The following is an 11,892-nucleotide window of genomic DNA, read 5'->3' on the forward strand; positions in this document are numbered from 1 at the left end:
CCAGACCCCGGTGTCCCAGTCCCAGTTACTGCCCCCAACTACCACCACAGCCACCTGCCCATCCCCCACTGCTGCCCCCTTCCCTCCTCCAGGGACCTGCCAGCTCTCCCCCCCCCCCCTTTGCCCTCTTAAATCAGCTCCTCAAGGGGCTCCCTGCTGCCCATGTTTATATATTGGACTGTAATATAAAATCCAATCTAGTTATTCAATAGCTGCCCAGCCCAGGTGATGACTTTCTGCACCTGGTACTAGCCCCTTGGGGCAGCCCTGGGCCCTGTTAATACAAATTCTACCACAGACTCCAGGTAACTGAAAGACCTCAGAGAAAGTGCTGGGGACAGGCAAGAAAGTGACTCTACACAAACAGCCTCTCCTCCTATTAGCAATTGCCAGGAGCAAATCCAGCCATGGGAGAGCAAAGCCCCCAGGAATGGGACTGTCCCAGCCAGAGGGACAGGGAGAGAGGACAGGGGAAGGAGAGACTGAAAGGGGCAGTGGGAGAACTGAGTGGGGGGGAGAGATTTCCAGCTCTCTAGTCCACCCAGACACATGTATTGCAGCATCCCTGGGCAGAACCACTTTCCAGTGATCAAGAAAAGGATCAGACAGAGGAAAAGCTGGTTCTTGACTCCATATTCCCCCTGCTGGGGTGTGACTGCCCTGGGGTCAGTGTCCGAGGGAATCCCCCACAATGACTCATTTGGTTCTGCTCTTTTCTAGCCTTGTGTTCAGAGACTTAGTTATGAGATTGGGGGAGGGAGAAGGAAGGTTAAAAATCTCTCTGTGGGCTTAGCCTGGCAGGAGGGGCCAGGTCCACACTGTAATAAAGAGATTGAGCATTTTCCCAGCATGGCAGAATCTAGGATGTCTGTCTGCAGGGAAGGGACCTTGGAGAATCGTCCTGTGAAATTAACTAAAGCCTGTTCTGTAACCCCCACAACTGCTGTTCTCACCCTCCCAGGCTGCAGAATGACGTCCATGTTTCGCTCCCGCTCATCCCATCCTCCCGTGGGACAGGGGAGAGAAATGGCTGCAGAGGAGCCTGTTCAGGTAGGGATTATCAGGGGGTTGCTGGTGGGTTCCTGCAGGAGGGAGAGGGACAGCAAATACACCGGAGATGGGAAGATTTGCACAGTCTGGTTTGGAGCGGGGCAGGAAATGCACAAGGTGGGGAAGGGAGGAGGACAGCTTGTGACATTCCTGCTGGGGGGAGTTTAATGAGTGGCCCAGATTCTAGGAACAGACCCATGAGATTAGGAGGTGGAAAAACCCCAATTTGTGAAACAGAAAATAACCCTCCTACGTGGGGCTAGGAAAACTGACCAGACTCCCAGTGCTGGAGCCTGACCTGACTAACCAGTGGCTGCTGTGAGATATGAAGGGAGCACCCATCAGTGAGGTTTAGGGGAGATTCCCCTCCCTTCATATCCAGCTCCTCACAATGAGGAGGGTGTTGGGCTTCCTACCAGGGATCTCTCCCTGGTCCCTGCTAGGGGCTCCATCTCCTCTATTGGTCTGTGGCTAGTAGGCGTGTGATGGATCTGCTGGGAGAGAAAAGGGGCTCTCGCTTCGTCCCCTTAACCTGGTGTTTCCAGGATGCTCTGAGTGGGGTGGAGGTGGGACTCTGACTGTGATCCACCCAGAGCTTGCGTTTGATTGGCTCCTCTCCCCCACAAATAGTGGGAGTGGTGCATCAGGTACTGAGTGTTGGACCCTTGCTCTTTCAGGGACCAGTGACCTTTGAGGAGGTGGCTGTGTATTTCACCAGGGAAGAGTGGGCTCTGCTGGATTCTGTTCAGAGAGCCCTCTACAGAGACGTCATGCAGGAGAACTATAAGACTGTGACTTCGCTGGGTAAGGATTCCTGTCCCCTCAGTTCTTGGAAGGGGAAATGAAGAGTTAAGGTTCATGCCAGCCCCACAATGCTACCTCTGCTCTGTCCTGTCTCTGCATCACCCCAATATGCCAATGACCCACACACTGCCACAGACCCTCTCCTGCTGCAGAACACAGGAACAGTATTGCACAGTGTCAAATATCTCCTGTTTGCACAAGTAAACTTCTTTGAGATGGGGTGACCACATCTGCACGCAGTGTTATGCTCCTACAAAGCACACAGGATCTTTATAGAGGAAGGTAAATACACAGTATTTATTGAGAATACAACAGTTAGCATCTCTCTCTCTCTCTCTCTCTCTCTCTCTCTCTCTCTCTCTCTCTCTGCCAGAGCTGTTCATAGTTACCAGTCTGTTGTAGCTCGAGTCAATCTAGTGGCCAATTACACTGAGCACGAGTGTGGGGCTGGGCTCTTGTCGGTCGCAATCCAATGCTCTGGGAGTGTGGCAAGATGAACCCAAAGTCCCATGGCCAAGCACCCTGGTTCTTATAGGGTTTTTGCCTTTGTTGAAGTCTATGGATTTTGCTGTGTCAGTTTGTGATCGGTTACTTCTTAACTGGTGTAAACATTCCAGTGCACCTCTGAGAGGGTCAGCCTGTCCTTTGTTCTGATTTAATCAATTGTCCTCAGGGGTGCCAGCCTTTACCTCAGGTTCATCAATCTGCCCTTCGTTATGGATGCACGTTGATGATTCTTTGATGTCCTTTAAGTCTCTTGACTCCTTCTTCCTTGACTCTGGCTATAACAATGGCCTTTACACCTTCTCTTTTCCTGATGCATACATCCTCATTCACACAAACCCACTGAGAATACAAACAGTAGTGTTTTATATCGAGCAAAAAGGCATTGCAAATGAAACCTTGCTTTCAATGTTTCTCTAATCTACTTAACATAGACACAATAGAGATTCCTGTCTCTTATTTACTAAACCTTAAAACAAAGACATGTAGATTTAACTAGAGTGCCTAATTTGTAATACATAGAGGAAACCATAGTAGACAGTGTAACTTATCCTAAAACAAAAGGTAACCTCAATCAGTCAGAAGGATTGTTCTGATCTGTCATTCCTTTCTGCTATTCAAACAGGGTGGCTGACAGGATGAAATCAAATCATACATTAAATTCTCTCAGTACATTATAAAATCCAGCTCCTACAGCCGTATTCGAGATGTGGGCGCACCATAGATTTGTATACAGGCAATATGATATTTTCTGTCTTTTCTATCCCTTGCTTAATGATTCCCAACATTCCATTCGCTTTTTGCTGCTGCTGCACATCGAGTGGATGTTTTCAGAGAACTATCCATGACTCCAAGATCTCTCTCTTGAGTGGAAACAGCTAATTTACACCTCATCATTTTGTATGTCTAGTTGGGATTATGTTTTCCAATGGGCTGCACTATGTGCTATCCTAACATCTAGTACTGCTGAGATCCTGCATTCAGTGCTATCCCTGCCCTTCCTGTTCCTTTTCTCCATTGAACCCCACCAGCCCATGGTTACTGTTCCCAGCTTCCCCAGGACTCTCTCTTTGTCTCTGGACCTCGCTGTCAGCAAGAAGCAGTGGCAGGGAGACTTGCCCTCTCTCTGGAGTCTTGGTTTTCTGGGACATGGATTTACTTTGTGTCTTTTGGGAGCCTCTTTGAAATTGAGTGTCTGTGATATTAACCACAGTGCAATCTGGAGTGTTGAACAGCTGTGTCCCCTCAGTTTCCCACGCTGGGGTGACTTTTACACTGGTTTACTGTGAGAGCAGCCGCTCCTGGGCAGTTAACACACATTCTGCAGCATGTAACTCGCTCCCAGCTACACAGTATTTAGTGCTGCTAGTTAGGTAATAATTGGAGATATACCAATCTCCTAGAACTGGAAGGGACCTTGAAAGGTCATCGAGTCCAGCCCGCTGCCTTCACTAGCAGGACCAATTTTTGCCCCAGATCCATAAGTGGCCTCCTCAAGGATTGAACTCACAACCCTGGGTTTTGCAGGCCAATGCTCAAACCACTGAGCTATCCCTCCCCCCTTAGTGACTCATGAGTTACAGTGCAGCACAGGAAAACACCAGAAAAGTCTCCTTTCCCAGACTTCCCCCAGAAATGTGCATCTTTCCCTGTCCAGCACACTACTGAACAAGGCAAGCTCATGTGAAGTCTGTCATTTCATCTGTGGAAAATGACATGTACCAGCCTTGTTATCCCATGTGCATGAGTGGACTCATCCCTGCTGCACCCCCTGCTGGTGACTTCTGGGAATTAGCTCATTCCAGCTCCGGTGCACCCTCTGCAGGCCGGTGATCCGCCTGTCCTCTGGCCCCCCATGTCCCTCCCTGTACCTGGTGCCCCTTTTACCTGGGGTGCTGCCCTCTGGCAGTAACCCCTCAGTCTTAGGGTCTCCCCTCCCCAGGGAACTCCCACCCTCTCTATTCCCACCTCGGCTCAGTATAAGGCCAGTCATCGTCTAGCCCCACACCCTGGGGCAGGCTGCAGTATCAGCCACTCATCACTGGCAAGGAGGGTTTGGACCTGCTGCCTTGGCCTACCACTGGGCTGCCCTCTGCAACCCCCCCAGTACCTATTGCCTTCTGTTAGGCCTCGGCCTGGGGCTTTCCAGGCTGGAGCTCCCCAGCTCCTCTGCCTTTCCCCAGCCCTGCTTCACTCAGGTACCCTGTGTCCAGCTCCCTGCAGCCAGGCCCATCTCCCTCTACAAACAGAGAGAGATTCTATCTGCCCCTGGCTTCTGTGCCTTTATAGGGCCAGCTGAGTCTGTTTGGGGCGTGGCCCCAGCTGCAGCCACTTCCCCCAAGCAGCCCAGCCTAAAAGCTGCTTTCTCCAGCCACAGCCCCCTCCCAGGGCTGTTTTTAACCCTTCAGAGCAGGAGCGGACGTCCACCCTGCTACATCCCAAATGCAGTTTCCAACACACTTTAATCCAAACACACTAGTTGGATAAAACAATAAAACAAGATTGTTAATTACCAAAAAAATATTTTAAGTGACTACAGGTAACAAGTCATAAAAGTCAGAATTGTTTACAAAAGAAATGCAAGATAAACCACAAATAAATTTGTTAGTCTCTAAGGTGCCACAAGTACTCCTGTTCTTTTTACAAACTAACAGGTAGGTCAGGGGTGGGTAAACTACGGCCCGCAGGCCACATCCGGCCCCTGAGCTCCCGGCCAGGGAGGCTCCTCCGTCCCCTCCCCTCCCCTCCCCTCCTCTCCCCTGCTGTCCCCTCGCCCCCGCTGTCCCCCTGCACGCTCAACATGCCGCGCCATCAGCGCTCTGGCCCACTGCTCCTGGGCAGTGCTGCAGCGGTGGGGCTGCGAGCTCCTACTGTTCTGAGTGGCATGGTAAGGGGGCTGGTCTGCGCACTCCTGAGGGACCCCGTGTCTAGCTGCAGCAGGCCGCGTGGCTGTGGTAAGGGGGCCAGGGCCAGGGGGTTGGATAAGGGGCAGAGAGCCCTGGTGGGCAGTCAGGGGACAGGGAGCAGGGGACGGTTGGGCTGGCGGTCAGGGGATGGAGAACTGGGGGGTTTGATAGGCGTAGGAATCCCGGGGTCTGTCAGGGGGCGGGGGTGTGGATATGGGTTCATATCCAGGACCCCACCCCCTACCCAACCCCGCTGCTACCTGTCCCTTGACTGCCCTGACCTCTATCCACCCCCCTGCCCACTGACAGACCCTTGGGACTCCCACACCTATCCAGCCCCCGTCCCCCCAAAACCTCCGCCCCATCCAACTGTCCCCTGACTGCCCCCTGGGACTCCCTGCCCCTTATCCAACGCCCCCATCTCCTTACAATGCTGCTCAGAGCAGTGTGTCTGGCAGTCACGTGGACCACGCAGAGCCAGACACACTGCGCAGCAGGAGCGCACAGCCCCGCCCCGCAGGAGCGCTGCTCGCACGGTGGTGTGGCTGCGGGGGAGGGGCTAGCCTCCCCAGCCAGGAGCTCAGGCACTGGGCAGGACGGTCCTGTCTGCTGGATGTGGCCCGTGGGCCGTAATTTGCCCATCCCTGATCAAGGGCATAAACCTATTGAGTCAGCAAGACATGCAGGGGTATGTCTGTGTGCTGAGACTTCCGAGGCTTTTCCATGCCATGTGCTGTGAAGCTTGTGTTTGGGACACAGGAAGTACAAGCCACATGGCAAAGGGAATATAAAGGGCAGCTGCATCATCTCCATTTTGTCTTCAATCCCTCTTCCTACCTCTGGAGCAACTTCTCTACAAATTGAAGCCTGGAACAAAGGACTGAAAGACCCATCGAACTTGTGGATGTGTTCCAGACGGACTTTCAAGCCAGCAGCTCAACAATACTGCTAATAACCTGATATATAGATTTTGGAATGCATCTCACTGCTTTCCCATTTAACAACTTTTTTTGTGTCGTGTCCTGTCTTGTCTTTCCATGCTAAAGGATTGGCTGGCAGTGTGGTCTTTTGGGTAAGATCCAAACCTATAGTGATCTTGTAATGTGGCTGACCTTTTGGGGTCAGAAAAACATTTTGTATATGAGCAGAGTTTTTAAATAACCTCTCACTGTACTGGACCTAGGTGCTGATTGGGAGTCGGAGAACTGGAATGCAATAAAGGGGCCCATGTGATTTCTTTTTTCAGCTTCTCGATAACCCGTGTGTGGGATCAGAAGCACAGTTTGTGACTGGTCGTTGAGTTTAACTTCAGTGTTAACCACCAGTTTTGGGAGCATCTGCTCTCCCTTTTTCATCCTGCCCTGACCCTGGCATTTTCAGTGTGGACTGCCCCAGGCACACCCGTCACACTAAGCACTGAAGTTAAATTAATAGAATGTTTTTTATGACAAAGTTATGAAATCAAGTGACCTCCTTTGTTTTCTTTCATCTGAGCAGGGTTTCCAATTTCCCAACCTGATGTGATCTCCCAGCTGGAACAAGGGGAAGAGCCATGGGTCCCAGACCTCCAGGGTTCAGAGGAAAGAGAGATCCTGAGAGCTCCCTGCACAGGTGAGGAAATATTAAACCAACTCAGAATCTGTAAGTGCCTGAAGGAAACATCTGGGATGCCCTACAATGCCCTTGGAAGGTCTCTCAGTTCAATATTGTCCCTAGCAGGGGTCGTATCCTTAGGGTAAATATAGCTCATGGCTTCCTGTAGACACTAGCAGACACCAGGCAGTAGCTTCCTCCCTTCCCCCTGTGAATTTGGATGGGATGTGAAGCCTGAATTGATCCCCTCCTCTCTCCTGTTTGGGGAAGAACTTGGGGGAGTTCAGTTCCTGATTTTTATTTGACTTCTCTCCAGTACTTGTATTGGTTTGGCCTTCCCCTTTCCATCCTTGTTTGAGGTTTCTGTCTCTATCACAGCAGGTGACGCAATGGTATGTGAGAAAGAGGAGGAGAATTCTCAGCAGGAAAATGTTGAGCAAGTGGATAAACACAGAGCATTATCACAAAGATCGAAAAGGAATGTGTCCTGGAGTCATAAGCAGGAAAAATCCCATGACATTCAGCACAGACCAGAAGGAGAGCAGGGAAACCAGCCAGGGGAGAAAGTGGGTAAATGTATTTCCTGTCAGGAAACTCAGAAGGACCTCAAGGAAACCACAACACAACAGGAAATCCTCAGCAGAAAGAGAAAAAATACATGCAGTGAGTTTGGGGAAAACGTATGTGATTACTCCATCCTTATAAAGCATCACAGAATCCACACAGGGGAGAGGCCCTATGAATGCAGTGAATGTGGGAAAACCTTCAGTCGCAGTTCACACCTTATTATGCATCAGAGAATCCACACAGGGCAGAGGCCCTATGAATGCAGTGAGTGTGGAAAATGCTTCACTGACAGCTCATCCCTTTCTCGACATCAGAGAATCCACACAGGGGAGAGGCCCTATGAATGCAGTGAGTGTGGGAAAACCTTCAGTCGCAGTTCACACCTTATTACGCATCAGAGAATCCACACAGGGCAGAGGCCCTATGAATGCAGTGAGTGTGGTAAATGCTTCACTAGCAGCTCAGGCCTTTATCAACATCAGAGAATCCACACAGGGGAGAGGCCCTATGAATGCAGTGAGTGTGGTAAATGCTTCACTAGCAGCTCAGGCCTTTATCAACATCAGAGAATCCACACAGGGGAGAGGCCCTATGCATGCAGTGAGTGTGGAAAATGCTTCACTGACAGCTCAGCCCTTTCTCAACATCAGAGAATCCACACAGGGGAGAGGCCTTATGAATGCAGTGAGTGTGGGAAAAACTTCACTAGCAGGTCAAACCTTCTTACCCATCAGAAAATCCACACAGGGGAGAGGCCCTATGAATGCAGTGAGTGTGGGAAAAACTTCACTAGGAGCTCAAACCTTCTTGCCCATCAGAGAATCCACACAGGGGAGAGGCCCTATGAATGCAGTGAGTGTGGAAAATGCTTCACTGACAGCTCATCCCTTTCTCGACATCAGAGAATCCACACAGGGGAGAGGCCTTATGAATGCAGTGAGTGTGGTAAATGCTTCAATAGCTGCTCAGGCCTTTATCAACATCGGAGAATCCACACAGGGGAGAGGCCCTATGCATGCAGTGAGTGTGGAAAATGCTTCACTGACAGCTCAGCCCTTTCTCAACATCAGAGAATCCACACAGGGGAGAGACCTTATGAATGCAGTGAGTGTGGGAAAAACTTCACTATCAGGTCAAACCTTCTTACCCATCAGAAAATCCACACAGGGGAGAGGCCCTATGAATGCAGTGAGTGTGGGAAAAACTTCACTGTCAGGTCAAACCTTCTTACCCATCAGAGAATCCACACAGGGGAGAGGCCCTATGAATGCAGTGAGTGTGGGAAAACCTTCAATCGCAGTTCACACCTTATTACGCATCAGAGAATCCACATAGGGAAGAGGCCCTATGAATGCAGTGAGTGTGGGAGAACCTTCAATCGCAGCTCAAACCTTCTTACCCATCAGAGAATCCACACAGGGGAGAGGCCCTATGAATGCAGTGAGTGTGGAAAATGCTTCACTCACAGCTCAGCCCTTTCTCAACATCAGAGAATCCACACAGGGGAGAGGCCCTATGAATGCAGTGAGTGTGGGAAAACCTTTATTACCAGCTCATACCTTATTAGGCATCAGAGAATCCACACCGGTGGGAGACCCTATAAATGCAGTGAGTGCGGGAAAACCTTCTGTGGGCACTTAGCCCATGTTAGTCATCAGAGAATCTGCAAGGGAGATCAACAACATAAACACCTCTAGGGCTATCAATACTTTTTTTTCTCTAATAATTTTTCTGATTCCCACATAGTAACTTTTAAAGCTGTTTGAACTGTTTGCAGCATGGTTATCCCTCAGTTTGACCAGATGAGGGGCCCATTTTTGCCTTTTGCAGTTTGCCCTGTTTTGAGGTGGACCCATTTGTCCTTTCTATCAACTCCATTATCCCATGAGTAATTCGAGTGTGCCCTTCCTATCAGGAATCAGGGAGCATCACATTTATACTATTCTTCCTATTTCAAAGTTATTGTTAGTCACCAGTGATACAGATTGTATCATTGCCACTTGTTCTCACGTTGCTCTGGGTTGTGCTGAAGAGCAGATATAATGGGAATTTTTCAAATTATAGTTAAATGAAGAGGAGCAGGGGCAGGAAAAAAAGTGTAATTTCAGCCTCTGTGACACTGGAAGGAGATGGGGAGACGCAGAGATTCCCTTCTTCCCCATCACTGCAGAACTCTTACGTTTTGTCTGAGCCATGCAGAGGTTATCATCATCACATTCTATCCATCCACTTCTCAAAGTGTCCTGTGAGGAACAGTTCTCAGCTGTCTGTGCTTGGAGATGATGCTTTGACTTCTTTAATCTTATCTCAGTGTCGCTCTGACTGGAGATGAAAGTGTCAAAGACCTGGAAGGGGAATTCAAATGGATCCCAAACACAGTGTGATCATTGGGAGTTTAAATCCCAGGTTCCATCTATTGGTAAAGCCACTTCTGGCAAGGTGAGTGGTTTTGTCCCCCATTATGGCAATGCTCGGATACTAAAAATTTTGTAAATAACATAACTGGCTATTGAGACAGTGCTGAGTGAAGTATGTTTGAATGGACCAGAGGAGAATGTGATGGGAGAATCTCTTGTCCTGATTCTGAATAATCAGATGTAACCTGCTCTGGAATTTCACTTCACACTTTCATTGCCGTGTATTCTAGCTCTCTGTGATGTGGGTTTCTATCTTTCCTGAAGGCTGTTTGGTCACTCAGTTGGATAGTAGTTCAGTTTGATAGGATGTAGCTCAGATTTATTGGAGAATTTAAGACAAACGACTATTTGCTAAAGTCCTCATTTCTCACTTCAGCTTTGCTTTTTCCCCATCCCTGCATGATGTCATGGAGAAGGTTGAGGTGCAGTTCTGTCAGCATTAGAGAACTCTCCAATTTACTGGACAGGCTAACAAAGAAACAGCAGTGATTTAAAATCTCTACTCAGAAATGGTGAACAACAGCAGAACCTCTGCAGCTGGAGCCCTACAGAAGATCATTCCTAGCTAATCTTATTGTATCGGAGATGCTGCCCTTCATGATGCAGATGTTGAGGAAATAGAAGTGGAGTTTTGTTGAATTTATCCTTTGTAGGTGCTAAAAATGTATATCGAATCAAATCAGTTTTGGAAATCTAATAGCTGCAGAAAAATAGCTATTTTTGAATAGAAACTCCAACTCTGGTTACTAATGAAGATTGTGATCCAGCCCTGTATCCAGTCCCTTGCCTGGAACTGTGCCACCAAATTAAAGAAAAGCTGGGCATGTTTTGGTAAGCCTCCATGTTTTGGTAAGCCTCACTAACACTGCTGAGATTTGGAGTGGTTTTGTAAAGGATTCTACTTCGGAGAAGTGTAAATTTACCCTAACCAAGGCCAAGGATTTGGAAAGAGCTGGGGCTGAAAGAGTCCACATCCAGTTCTTGGTTTCCACCCCAGTAAAGGAAGCTATGGTGACCAATGACCCAAGGAAAATTGTTTGTACAACTCCATTTCCTAGTTCAGTGTCACTGATTACAGTTCCAAAGGATGCCAGGTTACATTGAGAACAATCATCCTTTACCATTTGGATCCAAAGAGAGAGAGCTTCAAAGGAGATTCCTTCCCGTGGATCCCAAACTGGCTGCCTGATTGGGTAACAAGGACTTCAAGGCTGTAGAAATGATGGTAACCAATGAGGCAATGAATGTATCAGGCTCCAATTTCAGACTTCTGGATACTCGCATGTTGAGTTCTGATTCTATGGTTTTGTGTCTGATGCTATGGCTACACAATAAAGCTGATGTTGGTGCAGCTGCACCAATGTAGCTGCGCTGCTGTAGCGCTGCTATTACAGACGCTTTCAGCCAATGGGAGAGATTTCTCTCATCGGACTTGATTAGTCCAACCCTCGCAAGCGGCAGTGGCTCTTTTGGCAGGAGAAGTTCTGCTGCTGATGTATCGCTATCTACACAGGGGGTTAGGGCTGTGTAACTACATTGCTCAGTGGTGTGGATTTTTCACACATCGGAGTAATATAGTTAACCGATAAATGTCTTTAGTGTAGACCAGACAGTTCTCTCTTGTGTTTTATGCATTTACATCACTTCTCTATCTTCTCTCACTTTGAAAGATTAAAAGTGTGACACGAGAGGTATTTTTCCTCATGATGCAAAGACTCCCATATAGGAGACCCCTTCCACCAACACATACTGCAGAAGATCCTGAGATATCTGAACTCACAGAAGTGTTTGGGACAAACCACATCTTGAGCCAAGGTTCAGTTGTTGGCAGTGGGCATTAGAAGAAAACTAACATGTATGATAAGAATTTGTGATCTTTGAATATGTTTTTTATCATCTATTAAAATGAGATTATTGGTGAAGTTATTGGTTAAAGAAGAAGAGACTAAATGTGTGATAATCTGAAGTATTTTGGAAAACTGAAAGTTGTCTTTTTTTGTTTTGTTTTGTTAGTCATACAGGAAATGGTGGCTAATCTTGAAAAGTTAATT

The sequence above is a fragment of the Mauremys mutica genome, unplaced genomic scaffold (genome assembly GCF_020497125.1).
Source record: "Mauremys mutica isolate MM-2020 ecotype Southern unplaced genomic scaffold, ASM2049712v1 Super-Scaffold_100312, whole genome shotgun sequence".
NCBI lineage: Eukaryota > Metazoa > Chordata > Testudines > Geoemydidae > Mauremys > Mauremys mutica.